Source organism: Bombus impatiens, unplaced genomic scaffold, assembly GCF_000188095.3.
Source record: "Bombus impatiens unplaced genomic scaffold, BIMP_2.2 scf_0543, whole genome shotgun sequence".
Taxonomy (NCBI): domain Eukaryota; kingdom Metazoa; phylum Arthropoda; class Insecta; order Hymenoptera; family Apidae; genus Bombus; species Bombus impatiens.
The window spans coordinates 1,255,674-1,269,290 of NT_176962.1; the positions used below are offsets into that span (position 1 = coordinate 1,255,674).

At 38.4% G+C, this 13,617-nt stretch overlaps 1 protein-coding gene across 1 annotated transcript in view; it reads right to left on the reverse strand.

The window, feature by feature from the left end:
* Positions 1–13,617, reverse strand: part of LOC100741110 (amphoterin-induced protein 1-like) — a 336,260-nt gene that overhangs the window by 287,876 nt on the left and 34,767 nt on the right. Inside the window, exon 2 of the mRNA XM_033321946.1 lies at positions 2,151–2,191. The gene's annotated coding sequence lies outside the window, so the exon portion shown is untranslated. The remainder of the gene's footprint in view (positions 1–2,150; positions 2,192–13,617) is intronic.

Consider the following 13,617-nt stretch of genomic DNA (forward strand, 5'->3'; position numbering starts at 1 on the left):
CTCGGCACGACAAGATATAAGCGAGGCAATTAGCCGCGTTAAGATAAACAATATCGTGATGATTTTTTATAAAGGAAAAGGAGATAGAGACACGTATCCACAATTTTACTGAGAAGGGAAACGTACTCTGCAGTACTTGTGTCCGATCTAAAACGTACTTTGCAACCAATACTGTTGTAAATTTGTGAACTGATATAATTGATAATATATCCAAGGTATAACATTTCACTGTAGTATCATTTGAGAAAATTGAAACGTGGTCCTCATTAAAACATTCTTCTTATCACTTCGATATTTTGCAGAGTCTTCCCATTTCCTATACAGGATGAGTCAAAAGTTATATCCAAGCGTGGATGAGAAAATAAAAAAGAAAATATAGAATAAAATCTTTTTCATCGAAGCTTAGCTTCCGAGAAATTCAAGTTTGAAAATTAAGTAATCAAGAAAATTAAGTGTACTTGAACTTGATTAATCACCGGCTGAATATGACTAAACATTATATATGACACTATCCTAGATGCGAAAATAATTGCAAAGTGAAGAATACAATTTTTCCATTTAAGGTATCATTTCCAAAAGATTGAATTTGTACATGTTTAGTCGTGAATCTGTCTAGTAGTCGCGTATGATAGATTTTCAAATTTATTTTTCTCTGAAATAAAGCACCTTATGAAAAAATGTTATTCTACACTTCCGAGTTATCCTCATACGTAGAATGATTTCCTGCTGATCATTTAGTCCTGTCCAGTCCGAAATTAACCATGTTCGAGTATACCTGATAAATTTTTAAATTTGATTTTCTCAAAAACTAAGCTCCGGGCGGGAAGATTTTATCTTACACTTAGTTCCTGTCTTTTCATGAAGAATCACCACGTGCCCTTTTATGCATAATTTTCGGCCGCAGCCTGTATAATCCAACTCATACAAATTCAATGAGCAACGATATAAATATCCCAAAATTTAAATAATATAGCGATATATAATTAAAAAAAAAATAGTTAAACTCGAATCCAACGTAAGGGAACAATAGACATCGTTCGAGTCTTATATTTCTGTCCAGTCAGAGAGATACACGAAACGCCTGTCTGCGTCGCGGTAAAAGGCAACAAAAGTATTTGTAGCGATGACCGAGCAATCTGAATGGGTTCGTTGCCGGTTAACCGAATGGCCGCACGAGAACGGCGCGGCGCGGCGTGGCGCCGACGTTTTTTTACCAAATAATTAGACGAAAACGGTGAACACGAACGGCGAGAGCGCATTTAGGACGAGGCCTTCGCCTGACAAATCGGTTCCGCGAGATTTCTCGTGAAAACAGGCCTCGTTACAGAATCAAGTCTACGATTTTTTAATTCTACTCTTTCGCCTCGCGAAAGTTTATATCTTTATTTTAGATGCAACAAAAGTAAGATCCTAGCCTGTGGCGGAACTTCAAAGCAACAGAGAGTGGAAGGAGGAGAGAGAAACAGGAAGGAAAAGTTGGATTTTTAGGTTTGTTAGCCATGGTCCATTAAAAATTAATAAATTTCAACCAACCGACACAGCAGCCCTGAAGCACCGCACGAGTGGAGAAATCTGCTTCAACGAGCTAAATAACGAGCTAAATAAAAAGCTCTTTCGGATCGGAGATTTTCATTTCAATCTCGTTTCCTTTGTTTTCTGTATTTTTCCCATTTCCGTTTTATTTTTACCAGACTTCCAGATTCGCTATATTTTGCCAGACCTCCTATTTTTTCTGTTTTCATCATAAAAATGGCAGAGTTGCTTCAACTCGCTCACAGCGTGCCGTTTAATTTCTAGTACTCTCGACTGTAAATAATTAGTATTGCCAGCTGGCCAGGTCGGTGAAAAATTAATTTCTTCCATCGTCCATAGTAATAATCGCGAGATAGTTGTCACGTGACCTTTCTGTGGTCGTGAGTGATATCGTTTCGAATCAAAATGGAAAATCCGAACCGGAGACGCGAGCAACGCATTACATGTGAGAAAAGAAACTGTACGGGGTCTCAGCAGGAACAACCGCCTCGGTTTGAAAACGGCGAGAATCGTACATCTAAAGTGAGTCACAGCACGTTTCTTTGAAAGCGCTGTCATTAGGCTACGTAAGCACATCAGAGACGCACACAGACTCGCTAATGATCACTCGGTCTTACCTCGAAAATCTCGATCTTCCTGTTCCTCATGGGATGGAAATCTGAAACAGAAGATGTTACAAGTTTTTAAATTGGTTCTGTAAGACAGCAAGCTGCAGTTTTACCTATTTTGCATAAAAAACGGTTTGATTTCGGTTTCACAGCAGGGATAAGCCTGCTGTGACTAAATGCCTCCCTAAAAGTCTACACAATAATAAACGTTTCCACAAATTTGAATCATTACTCTCATTAACGATCCAACTTCTAATAGTCTTTTTTTACGTTTTCCATCATTCGATTCACCGTTAGCCGAACCATAGCAAACAGTTGCAAGAACGAAGAAAGGAACCGCACGAGCCAGAGCTTCTGGCCTAGAGGCACGAGCCACTCGAATCGCATACGCCGGCTTAATTATGGCGAACCCGTACATGTGGAGCGGTAATTATCGGATCGTAAAGTGGCACATTTATCACGCTGTACATACAGATTTACTCTCGAAGCACAACAGAAGCGCTGAGGGCCTCGGAGAAGGAAAGGATGATTTCATAATGACGCTTTTTGTTCGGTCGACGGTTTTATGGCGTGCACGTAGCTAAACTTTGCAAACCGGAAGTTGCCGCGAACAGGGACGCGCCGGTGAACAAAGACATCGTGGGCCGTAACGAATGTTGAATGACGTGTCTCTGTCTCTTTCTCCCTTTCTCCGTTTTCCTTTTCCCTTTTTCGTCCCGTTCTCTCTCGTTTTGTTTCTTCGAGTTTCATTTTTGTATTGTGTAAACGTAAACACGAGCAGAAAAGCGATGGAGAAATGGTAGTAGAAAGAAACCAGGTTACGGTCACACCGGCTAATTACCATATAAATTATGCTTGGACAAATCTTAGACGATTCCGCGGCACGATCGAACCACTAACTGGTAATTAGAGGTTCGTTAACGTGACCCAGCGCTGATGAAATCGCGAAAAAGTGAGTCATCGAGTTCTTTCATCTCTAGGATGAAAAAGTACTGGACTACGTGTAATGCGAGGATAGTTTTACGATACTCGTGCGGCGTGATTGCCTGACAGCTTTTAAGGTTTTACCCCAGCTTTCTCCAATTTCATTCGCCATCGGAAAAACTTGAAATTCTTCTGCCACGGTTGCCCATTGCGTTCTATCGTCGTGTTTGATATTGTCGGGCTTTAGAACATTTTACCCGCCAATGACACGGTCTAAGTCAAACTGTGTCACCTATTTCTTCTTTATAACTGTTGAGAGGCTGACATCTTTCTTGCCATTGATGTTCACTAAAAAGTGGTTGAGGTAATTTAGACGAAATTCAAAATTAACGATTGTACTATGTATAATTCGATTTTTTGAATGAAATAAATTTATACAGAATTATTCTACGTGAAAAATAAAGATTATTTTAGATTACATTTTAGATCTTAGACTGATGCTGTCTACATCTTTTGGCAATTATTGTATGTTTTTAGAAATTTTCAATTTATACGAAAAGCGCAGAATCAATAAATCCGCTTCCAGATGTTAGTAGCATAATAATAGAAAATACATTTAAAATTGTTTGCTGCCACTTCCTCGTTCTTCATATCCCTTGACAGACAATATATCCAAAGCTACCCACCAGGATTACCCACCTAGGGTGTTACAAACTATTGTCAATGAGAGTATCAAAGAGAAAGACCAAAGCGTTCATATGTTGCAGTTTAGCGAGGTCTGTCATACGATAGGTTGGGCGAGTTTTGGTACTTGACCCTCAGAAGAGCACAACAGGGGTCCTTACCAACCTTCTATAAGTTTCATATAGGGTGACCCAACATAAGTGTCATTTGTGGTTTTAGAGGTTTTCATGGCTTCGGCTGTTATAGTTAGCATTGTTTGAGGTTTCGAGGAGTTACTCCTGTCCGCTTCGAGGGGAGCGTTAATATTCAAGCAATATCGCAGCTTGTTGCATCTGATATTAAATAACACCATGGGATTCATCTTTATTTGACTGACACAACTTTGTCCATAAAATATAAAGCTTTATCTGGAAGCGACAATTTGAGTGTGACTGTTTAGAAATAAAATAAATAGATATAAAATAGTAATATTATTCATCTTTTTTGTTGTGTAACGTATCCCAGAAATTTGAGATTTTTTGAAAAATACTCGAATGTTGCATCACTGCAATTGAATATTTTAAAACACAGGAAACATACATAATAATGTTTTATAGTATATTCATTGTGCATGGGAGATATGATGAAACGAATGGATTCCTGTGTCCAGAATATGTGGATTCTGTTTAGAAAGTAAAATGCAATTGCACCACGGAAATGCATTGTTGCAATCGCAAAAAGAAGAAAAAAAAGAAAGAGGATATAGGAAGCTGGAGCTCCTTAAATCGCCCTGTTCTTTCCATCTCTTACCGAAAAAGACACGAGACTTGCCCCAGATACTCGGCTCCCGTATGACTATTCTCTTCAACATTTTATTACATGTACTTACGTTCCCTCGTGTATCAATTTTAACGCTTTAGAATGCAGCTGCTAGGTGAGCCATATAATGTGCTGCAAGGTGTACCCTACAAATTCTAACGATGGCGACAAAATTATCTTCCAACATCTTATTCTCTATGGAACAGATATTTCGCATACACGAGTTACATATTTTTCAAACAATTTAGAAATTTAACTTCTACTATTTAGCATTAAAAAACGTAGCTCGTTAAACGTATCTAAATATTCCCGGTAATGTGGAATACGTGCATTCATATACAATATCGAATGTAAATATAATTTAATAATTATTTGCGGAGGTTGAAAAATTGTTTCAAATAATACGTACTCCAACAATCCTAAAATTCAATAACAAAATATTCTCCAATCAATTCTAAAACCTACTTTAACAATTCAATGATCCAAACCACCCTCCGTTTTAAAAACCAAGGCTTCCAACCTAAGACAGGAGAAACGGAAAGAAGCCATTCCTTAGGTAAAGAAACCAAACAAAAATTCTCTCATTATCCCCAACATTACCACGATAAACGACTCGCAGAAGGTATATAACACATACGAGTTACCAAGGTAACACCATATAGGAGCCATCCATCATGGTTTTCCCGATGAAACGCGATCAGCCAGCTTGTTAAGGGTATCCTGTCCGCCAGTGGTCGCGTTAAACAAATAGGTAAACTTGGACGAAAGTTTCGGACGAAAGTGGCCGATGATTCGTCGAAAGAAAATGCTCGGATGCGAAAGTCGTTTCGTGGTAGCACGTGCGAGTAGAAGCGCTACAGATTGGAGGGTGGAGAACTTTCGGGGAAGTTCTTTTTCCAACGGGTTCGCACGGCTTGACGAACGAAAGATTCTCACCGCAACCTCTCCGCAGTCTTGTTGTTTGCCATCCCGCGGGTCTTCTTACCAGACGATGACTTGTTTCTCACGTACACTTCATTAGGTACTCCTCCGTTGGGACATTGGACCTCTTTGGAGCTCGAGATTACTTCTTCTTGAAAACCAATTTCGCGGACCGACAGAGGGAAGAGAAGGCGCGAATATGCGACAGAGGGAATGAAAAAGACGTTTTCCCCGATGAGACAACGGGATCTATGTTTACGTTATCTTTATGGAATCCTGTTATCGTGTAAAACAAACACCGACCAAAGATCCACAGCTAATAAAATCAGGCCTCAATCTCGTGTCTCTAATTGCGTTTATCGTGCTCTCGCGGTGCTTCTTCGTTCAGCTGTAATCAATCTTTTCATCGCAGGGCGAGAAAGACTTTCGAACTGTCGATGACAATGGCTGAAAGGAGGCAATTGAAAGTTTGTAGAAACAAGCAAGTGTTCATATGATATAGATATAAATAGATATAAACTTGCGTGAGCATGTAAGCGTGCAGGAGTTTACGTTGTAAAAATTTGTATTTATTGAAAGAGAAAAACAAGGATAGGAAGAGCGAAAGTTTATTAACACGAATATTAGTCCACTATGAATTTATAATATTTCAAAAAGTGATTTGATTTCCTCTTAAGTTGATTTTTGTTGATTTGCTTGAATTACTAGAAATTAACGGTTTATAATGTGAGAGGCAATTTTGCTTATGAAAAGGCAAAAATTGATAAATCACAAGGTTAACTTAAGCAGAAAATTTAATCCTCGTGATATTAGCAAATGTGAATTTCTACGAAATCTTTTAAGATAGCGGTCGCTGTCTCTTTAGGGGTCGAAAACGCGCAGCTCGAGCTCATTTACTTCTTCAACTTCGTGTAAGACAGATCACGAAACTAATCAGGCTGGTTCTTGAATGTGAACAGAGTGGTCGAGAGCTATCTGCCAACTTTTATCTAACTTATTCACATTCCACCATCTCATGTAATTCAAAATATCATACAACTTATAATTACTGTTTTTATACAAAAATTTAATTTTAGAATCTCGTTAAAAAATTATCGTAGGAATGAGGTGCTACGAAAGGGATGATTTTCCTTGACATCCATTTCTGACACAATTTTGAATGGAACATTATACGTCATGAAGAGAAACATCACGTCAATGAAAATCAAGTATTAACTAATTTAACTTAATTTAAGTAATCAAGTATTACAACGATAATCCTAAACTTTAATACAATAAAACAGTAGAATCTAAAACTCTGCAGATAAATCATGAATAAGTTTCGCCATCTTCATAGAGCGTGACTTATCTTTAACGCTTTAGCAGCTTCTTTAAGTATAAAGTAACATTTTTCATAAAATTCGTGTCTTACAAACTATTTACGAGAGAGGAAGACACACGAGTAGTAAATATAAATACGTATATAAGAAATCTTCAAATCATTTAAGTAATAAAATAGTTTTAAACCCATAGTACCTTTCATTCCCACTCAGACTTACAACGCTAACAGCAAAACCAACGAATTATCATTAGCACACTTTCCTTTTAATCGTCTGAGACTAATGAAAATTAGTACGAGAAAAAGAAAGTTGAAATGTTCATCAACGAAGCAAGATTCCTATGGCAGGAAGACTTTAATTAGTCACGCTATTTCGGGTAAGAGTGCAGCTAACTGCGTAAATGCGGAACAATTACGTTCAACGAGATCTCTTGATGAGATGATGAGCTGGAACAGCGGACACTATCTACCATAACGTCTAAATAATTTTGCGAGCGTGGATTAACGCGCGTCACACGCTCTGTATCGCGGCGGCGAAAAAGAAAGGCATCAACCAACGTTTTTCTCTGCCTGTTTAACTGCAACCGTGCACGCGATCGTTGCGCAATGTTGGAAAGGTGTAAAGTTGCACACGAGTAACTTGTCGCGTCCTGTAATTTTCCTTTAATGGCGCATAAAAGGGTTGTTGAAAATGTACATAAAGCCGTGAGAATAAATTTCGGGTTAATAAATTCGGTATTAAGAATGACTGAATGGGGTTGTAACTTGGCCACATGCAAATAAGGATTTTGCAGCTAGCCCCGGTGATACTGTGTGGTCGCCAGGAATTCCGATACAATTAATTCTCTAAAAGTGGTTCTTGACTCGTTAATTCAATTTTCTTAATTAAAATATATAGCTGCTGCTAATGTTGATTTATTTTTCTATCTAATTTCTCTTGAAGAATTTCGAGTTTACAAATGCCAACATACTATTTGTAATAAATGCAACCTGCTAAAAGATGATATGAAAGTTTCCACCTAAAATTCTTAAGTATAATATGTTAATTTGCCTAGAGCATATTTACATATTTTTATTAAAAAATATCTTCATCTTAACACTAGCGTACAACGAGTAGGTAAATGATATCAAAGAATACTAACAAGATTATTTTACTTTCCGCGCACGTAATCCTCCTACAACGCGATAATTAAATTCCCATAAAAGTTCGTGTAACGTGACATAGTTTTATACAAGGCTAATTGTAAGCAAAATAAAATATTAAAGAAAGCGCACTACTTTATTCTCATTTATCACTTAATGTTTTCTTTAATTGTCTAGTAGTAAATACCGTAGAAGGACCTATTGGTAACTTGTTAGGATATCTAAATTTTATTTCCACAAATAATAACACTTATTCTCATACGCTCATATACCCGAGTTTCTATGTATACAATGAATATGCGTTTCTATATACACGAGTATTTGAACGCATGTAGACACCTTTTACGAAAATAACAATCCTGCCCCATTACAGTGTTATTGAAATTCCCAAATATTTTATGTAACATAATGTGCATTTTACGTACAAAATACGGGCATAAAATTGTTCTATTGTAATAGACTCTTAAAACTGGTATTTACTGGTAATAAACAACGAAACAGCTAATACGACTGACACACGTTCTCCATTATTCAATCAAGTTGAATCAATCAACCGTCACTTACGTTCGTCCCACAGGGACTCATCGTACAAAAGACGACCGTTCTCGTTCGACCGTTTGACGTACCCGGTTTTAATTGTTCTCCTGTTTGTCCGCGCTCTCCCGCCGCTATTAACTTTCCCGCGCATTTTCTTCTTTCATCGTAAACGACCGTACCATAACATCTCGAAATTTGATCCGCCGTGCCCATTAACTCCCTAACGATTGTCCCCGACGCGACGTACGAATGAAATTTATGGCGCACTGAGAGCGTGGAGGGCATCGTGGAAATCGGAGTAAAATCGGCTCCGACCGCTCCAGCAATAATTCTATCCTTCGAGCTATCCCGCGACACGGAACAATGTTAACTATTATCAATTTCGATTCACGTACTGGGAATTACGAGCGATGCGATCGTTAATTGGCGGTGAATGTTAAACGGAGAGCCTGGCTCGCAACGTATATACCTGACGACAAATATGTCTTTGACAGGACAAATTTTATGCGTTTAAAGCGACATTGTTAGTACACGAGAGAGAAGGGAAATTTGACTCTAAAGTTGGAAGTTCGATCGAACTCGAGGAAGTTTAGTCTTGATCGATGGCAAACGACGTATCGTAATTCATCTTCGAGATGCGCAAGGTCGAACGGTGATGGATTCTTGAACTTTCCTGACTTTTGGTTAATTGGAATTCTTCTGTAGATTCTTAAGATGGCTCGCTATGATCGATCAGGCACATTTTCTTGACATGTGTTGACTGATAATGCTAATATTGATATGTATTCGAGAAATAATCATATCAGGTGTAACTTTTCAGCTATTGATTCCCAATTTTTTAATAATAATATGGACACAGAATCTTAAAGTAAAATTGTTGTATAAGGATAAGATAGAATAAACTTTCGTCGATAAGATCGTTATAAACTTTTACTAGTGACACGAAGATAATAATAAGCAACTATAATGGAAAGGAAACGTTATCCTTCAACAATACGAAGGCAAATAACGAAGATCTGCGAAAAGATAAAATTTCAAATCAACACGTCTTTTTAATTTGTCTGAATACTGATGTAACTGAATTTGTGCGTGAATTTCTATGTACTTCGATGTCCAATAGACGCCGCCACGACTATTAAACCAATTTGAAGAGTCATTTTCAAGTTTCATACATTCAATAAAGACACATTGTCATAAAATACTCTTCCTCGTTTATTTTCATTACAAACGCGACGCAAATTTTCGTTTACTGTCCAATCGCCATTAATTATGCGTATCAATGCTGAAAAACACGACCGCGTTTCTACGCAACCTTCGTTTACAAGCATGATCAGTGCTGAGGCCAGGTTTGTTAGAATCCAAAGTTCGCTCGTATTATTCGGATCGTAAGAGCACATTTGGCTCGCTCGTCAACGCGTATTCATCAATGAAACGGTATCGCGCACGCGGTCAATAATTAAACGCGATCGTGAGATCAACGAAAGAAAGCACAATTACCAATTGTTACCAATGTGCCGCGTTTCGCGCCACTGATTTTCAATTACGACCCAGATTCCATTTTTGTCACTCTTTTTTCCCCTCTCTTATCGAAATGTCCTGGCAATTTCGACGATACTCGTATAACCTCGCATTATTTCTGTTTTCTCGCGATAAAGTCAAAAACAGAACTCGTCACGTGTGGTTAAACAATCATTAGAAATTCGAGAAAAACACAACAGACTGGCGTGGGGGAATACAATGACAGTAGAACGAGGGTTTCCTCTCTGGACAAAAGTTTCCCGATGGCGCATCAATATTACCATGGCTACTGATCAACGAATAAAGAGAATTTCGTCCTCGTGGCGGATATTGCACATTAATTAAACAAATATACGATAACATTTTTCAGCTAGATCCTCGGTTTGAGTTTTAAAATGTTCTAGAAATGATGGTATGAAATTCGGATTATGGATTTGTATACTCCAATGATTAGACGTGAAAATAGGAAAATACCAATGTCGCTTAGAATGGTTGAGTCGATTCTCATGAAAGATAGGTTTTTCTATTGTGTTATTTTTTGATTTCATGATCCTCGAATCTTGAGAAAAATAATATAGTAAACTAATATTCAAGTGCATATCATATTTATGTACACAAAGTATTGTTATAACATAGAACTAGCTGGAACGCGAAAACAGAATTGTATTGACCACATGTCTGCGCCAACTGTTTCTATTCGTTTGCACGCCGAATTCAACCTTGCTATTTCTCGCGTGCAACAACAAAACGTCACGTATTATTTCTAAAAATATTTTTTAAAATATCACATATTTTGAGATTTTTTTGACGTTCAAGTAGAGAGAGCCTCTCTTTCAACTCTTCACTTCCACATATTTATTTGATAACACTAATGACGAGTCCCTAAATCACCGATGCAAACACGCCAAGAGGAAACTCCTGACATTCGACTCTCCGTCTAAGTACCAACTTCACCGAGCATAACCTAAGGATGTCGAACGTTGAATCGATGTTTCCTGCATGGTAGGGAATCATTGACCCTCCTCAATTTATGCACTCCTCGTTCGTGTAACTACTAGATGGGCGTAAAGTGCTCTTAAAGATACACGACTTCTCGTCGGAGACAGTCATTGCGCGAAAGTAGTGTTTTATAGAGTTAGGAAAAGCGAACGAAAGGTAAATTGAAAACACTTAACGTCCGTGTAAGTACCTGAGGAACTCGACCAAACGCGAGAAAACTGAAGAAAAGATTCCATGAATTTGGTCTAGAATGCGGCTTTCTTCGAGCGAATCGTTATGATTCATGTTGCATTATGATTTACCATGCAATAAAGGTTCCTTCGTGGAAGATCTCGGAATACGAACAGGTCGAAGGAGAATTGAGATTGATTGTGACGTTACCCGAGTTTCTGCATGCTTTTATATCGAAACATTAACCTTTATTGTTTTACTCGTGCTATGCCTCGCTGAACGTCCGAGGAGATTCTTACAAAAGAAAATGAAAATTTACGAATGTGTATGCTAATGAATGGAACGTAACACAAAAGAACCATGTGCAAAGGAACGGTGTATTCCTAGGGGTTTTGCAAAACTTATAATCGTCCTTAGGAAAAGATACTTTTAACTTTGTAAAAAGGTAAATACCTTCCTTCACAATAGGTTCTCCCAAAAGACTGATCGATCACTTGGAAACATGAATATCGCAACTTATTTTTTTATGGTATCCTAAATAAATTGTAATTTTATCAGCTGTTACATGCGCTTAGAAATATACATAGTGTTTTCAGAAGAAGAAATAAGGAAAGTGTTATCACACACTTCTATAATAATTTATAAAGAAATAAAAATAAAAGGTCATGTATTTCACAATACTAAAATTGAAAGGAGCAAAGAAGGTTCCGAAGGAGAACGGTTCCGCACACACATTTGGTGTTCCGAAAGGACGATAATCCACGGACGGTCGTTAATAGAAACGGCTCCAATTAAAGGAGAAAACTTTCCGCCGATATAGTTTCGGCGTTAAGTGCGTTTTAAAATTCGACGCACGTATGCACGGCTAGGGGATACGAGAATCCTTATCGTCGAGCGTATAATAAAGGGCCGGTATTGTTCAATCCAGCCAACAGGGGAAAACAATTTTTCATTTAACTTTCCCGGCAGGGCCGTTTCAACGGGAAGATTACGCGCGTATCGCGGACGCTCAGCATCGCGTAAAAGCTTACTCGAACTTGCGAAGGGAAAACAGATCTCTCTCCTCTTTTAGCCTGCCTCGCCATGCAGGAAATGCGATGCGTCGGGGTTTGTTAGAGGGCTGTATTACTGTTACAATCTTTCGCTACTCGAATCGTAAACTCGCACGACGGTGAATGCTGTAGAAAATCAGGATGGCTAGAGAAGAGGTGTTCCATAACGCTTTTAGTGTTCAATAAAGTTAGGAAGATCGTTTACAAAATAAAATGCCTATTTTTATTCGACGCTATTGATTGACTGAAAGAAAAAGTAAAAACGACAAGTATGACAAAATTTACCAGATGACATACCTGCGCATAAGGGAATCGTGTCAGACTGTAAGAGGACATGAAGCTTCAAGCGTTCAAAATATTCGATAGGTTTCCTGTTCGGAAGCAACAAACACAGGTACTATAAATTGCAGCTTTCTCGATACAGTGTTATCTATATACTGTTTCCTGATTATGACATCGAACATTATTTCTAATTTATCGTTAAGAAATTATTTTTTGCGCCTGCTCTCACAAATCCCTGACAACCTGAAACCAAATAACCTGCGTGTGGACTTTAAAACCGAATACCAGATTTCTATTCATATTACGTGAGATATAAATAAACGACCATACACTGTGAACAAACCTTAGCGTTCCATTGATGGAAACATTGAGGCTTCGACAGGAAGGATCAAAAGAGAGGAATTCAACATGCAGAAGGAATGAAGAGGATTGGCTGCGTCGAAAGCTAGAGTAATAATGTGCTCGATCGTCAAATGCCGCTTTTCGATACATACGGTCGCCTATCGCGATCCGCGTAGTTATTGACGGCTCGTAAACGCGTCGAATGCTAATCGAAAATCGTGCGGAAAATGAGGGGTGTGCGCGATCGATGATTCCGGCTATCAGCGATAACTACGGGTCAACGATATACGCGCAATTATACGGTGCCGGTGTTACGCTCGTTTTCACCGATGAGTGATAAATCGCGTCCTCTGCTCGCGTTCCCTATATCCGTTACTCTGCTTCTCTATCGTCGCTTCTCCCACGCACATGAATCCAACCCAAAATTATATCTGATGGAAACGTCGACTTGCCGTTTGTTAAGCGCCATCCGATACTCCATCAAATTGTGCATCCGATCATTCTGACCGCCGACGAAACCGTCAATCCTTTATACGCCAAAAATTTGGGAAACGGCGATATCTTTGTACTAGAGGCGAATGTTCACTGAATATTCTCAACATTTTTATTTTATGAAATGATACTCGAAGAATGGGGGACACAGATGTTCGCCTTCACATTTGAGCACGTTTTTCTTGTACCTTTGAAATTCTTGAGATTCTTGTCGGAAATTTTGCTGTCTGCTACAGATATGCAATTTTTTACAATTAACTATGGTTGGTATTTTTATGGAGAATTATAACGACTG